The sequence below is a fragment of the Pyxicephalus adspersus genome, chromosome 3, assembly GCF_032062135.1.
Source record: "Pyxicephalus adspersus chromosome 3, UCB_Pads_2.0, whole genome shotgun sequence".
NCBI classification, from domain to species: Eukaryota; Metazoa; Chordata; class Amphibia; order Anura; family Pyxicephalidae; genus Pyxicephalus; species Pyxicephalus adspersus.
In genome coordinates, this window is record NC_092860.1 from 114,669,470 (window position 1) to 114,672,923 (window position 3,454).

Here is a 3,454-nt window from a genome sequence, read left to right on the forward strand (position 1 = left end):
GCAAAAGGTCTGAGTACTTGAGATATTTCATTGTTTTTTTTTTCTTTTTAATACATTTACTAAATTTTCTAAAATTTAGTTTTAACTTTTTAAAAGCCTAATTGATTTTTTTCAGGTGTCCCTAGGTACTCTCTCTAGTATCACTTTTGATTGCTAGCATAGATAAATAGATAAGAAAACATGTGTTATAGGAAAATTCTTCTGTTATACTGATCCACTGCTCAGAATTCTTGCTGGCCTACAAGTATGCAGGAATAACTTGCTACATGTTAATTCTAGGTATGTGAGACATTTTTAAAGAAATGTCAGTATTGCATTTTCCTTTACATTAGTTTTGGCACAGGACAAGCTGCAATAATGCTTAAAACATCCCAGTAAGAGATGTGCAATAAAAAAACTGACAGACAGCAATATTCAGGGGTATTGAATGCAGGGATGCTAGATTATTGCTTTCCACAAAGTGTATATGTCCATGCACACTTTGTAGTTTAATATTGAAATTATATACTATTTGTTGGGTTGCATTACTATTGTGTTACATTAAAAGTAGGTCAGCAAAAATTATAGAGGATAATCCATTTTCATTTTTCATTAAAAAAAGGTCATGCTTACAGCTATTAATTTAACCTTGCCTGGAATACAAAAACATTTATGCCATCTATGAAAGAATACAAATTAATATAAGGAGAATAAGTTCTTTACAGATTCTGTATAAAGAAAAAGCATTTCAGAGATATAATTTCTGTCCAGGGATGCCATTCAATAAAACCATTTTTTCCTTCTCCTTCTACAATGACGGTGATATTGTAAAATGACATGGCATGAATAATAATCAGCCCATGTGCATTGCATCCCAGCCATAAAATTACTTGAATCCCACAAGGCAATGAATGGAGACGAACCGGTGATATATCATCCAGAAATTTATAAAGATGGGCTCCTTCCCCATGTACTTCCCTGCACGTGTTTAGAATACAGTCCAGCAGTAGAAATATGCTTTAAGGCTTAGAAGCATTTAAGACAGAGAATTCTAAGAGAACAATGCATAAGGAAATAAAACATAAAGCACATAAGCAGTGACATTAACTAGATATAAAGGCAAGGGATACTGCTTGACATCCTGATCATACATGATTACAGTCTTAACTTCTTAGACTTTGTTTTGTTAGCTTGCGCTAAAATCAAATATCCTTTGAACATTTCATTTAATTATGTTCATAGATAAAAATTAGAATGTACTATTATAAATTGTAACTATACCAATAAATATACTGTAACTTCTCGTTAGCTTGTGCATAAAGGCCATAGGTCTCTTTGGTAGCATGTACCTGTTCCTGGTAAATGCAGGACTATTGAGACACATTTCTATAATATACCATTTATTTGGTTTGCTACTAGTTAGCCATAGCATTGTTAAATTATACACAGGGGTAAAACATTACCCCTATACTTTATGGAGTCCCATTACCTAACTCTACACAATTACATTAAAAGGTTCAAATTGCTGCCCACACAGGGACCAAACCTCATTCTTACTATGAATTGCCTTCTCTGGCTATTCTTATGCAAAACAAATTATTCAATGGATTTTTCAATAGGAATGTGTAAGAAAGCTTTGTGTAGCAAAAACACCATGTAACAGTATGAACAGCTTGTGGGATGTAGATAGGTATACATGATGAATCTTAGTAATAAACAATTACCAATTCTTTGCATTGCAGAAAATTTAGTGGAAGTAGCAGTTCATTTGAATTATTTCATTAATCAGAATATAGTGAACTATCCCTGTCTGCAATTCTGTTTGAAGATGGCATTTAATAAAATTATTTTCTGCCTCCCCTGGTTCTTTGACTTCATCAGCAAATCGATTTACTTTGTAATAAAACATTTCCATTTTCATTACCTACCTTATTTTACATGTCTTCAATGGTTTCTTTATATCTGTACAAAGGCAAGCAGAAAATTGCATACCTAAAACATCCAAGCCTCAGTATTCCTCACAAGAGCCCTCAACCCTGATGCAAGCAGAAGTTTTGGCCCTTGAAAAAAGTTGTGCAAATGTCATATTGCCTCAATCGATATCAGTCTGGAGAACTGGGGGTTCGCTGGCATTCAGACTGTCCTACATAATATCCACATGTATTTCTAAGACTGTTTGATTGAAAAAAAACAGGACTGAGAACTTAGCTGAAAGAGGTGACCCAGAGCCAGACTGGGGATGAAAAGGGTAAGACGATGCTGGAAATCCTTTAACCATGAAATGAGGTGAGCTTTATCTGATTTATTCAGCTTTATAAACAGAAGCCCACAGTGTGCAGTGAAATCATGGAGAACAAGAGAATAGACAATACAACTTGTACAGGTGAAGTACTTTGTTTAATAAAAGGCGATCAGAAAGGTGGATTCAAGTGGATTCAAACTTTAACATTTAGGGCAAAAATAAATGTTCTGGACAAAAAATGATAGGCTTTAATTGCAAATGGGACTCTGAATGAATGGATTTCCCCCCGAGTAACAATTTTCTTTGAGTTGTACACTGAGCTGTTTATGTGCAGCACATTCTGCAGTTTTCATATGCTGTGGTATCATCCCTACTAATTGGCATATCCAAGGGCACTCACCAAGGAAGTGGGAGTGAAAGGACTCCACAGGGGGCAAGATGCATTTTTTTCAAATGTGATCTTTGTTTTTTAAACGTGTGAGTTACAGAGTTCAACAGCACAGGACAAAACAGTTCACAAAAAAACTGTTCCAATTTCTTACATACAACATTACATTAGGTATGTACTTTATACCTTATAGTCTTTCCACATTTTCATTTTCAACCCCATCTTGGCATTGTTGTTTCTTCTCCACCTTCCTCCCACAGACACTTACACTGGGTATTTTTAATATTATTGTATTAATAATTCATTTTTATTATTTATCTCATTATTATAACGTGTAATTGCATACTTAATATTATAGAATATTAATTTGCTACAAGGACTACATGTTTTGTATACTATATATGATATATAACATATATACAACATATTTAAAACCCTATTTGATTTAATAATATATACTATCTATCTATCTCTCGCTCATTGACCCTGATTTATGAACGCTCTCCAAAGGCTGGAGAGAATACACTTTCATCAGTGAAGCTAGGTGATCCAGCAAACCTGGACTGCATCTGGTCCAGGATTCAAAACATTTGCTAGCAAATAGCAAATAATTTTTAAAAATCCATTACATGTTTTCTGGATCACCCAGTTAGCTTCTGAAGTTTATTCCCTCCAGCCTTGGAGAGCTTTCCTAAATCAGGGCCTATCTCTCTATCTATCTCTCTATCTATTTATATACTGCATATTGTAAAATAAAGTACTAGTACAGATACATACAGTATATAACCTCATCTATCATGAATTGCCAAAAGAGAAATCATCCTATTTAATATTGAAGTCACACA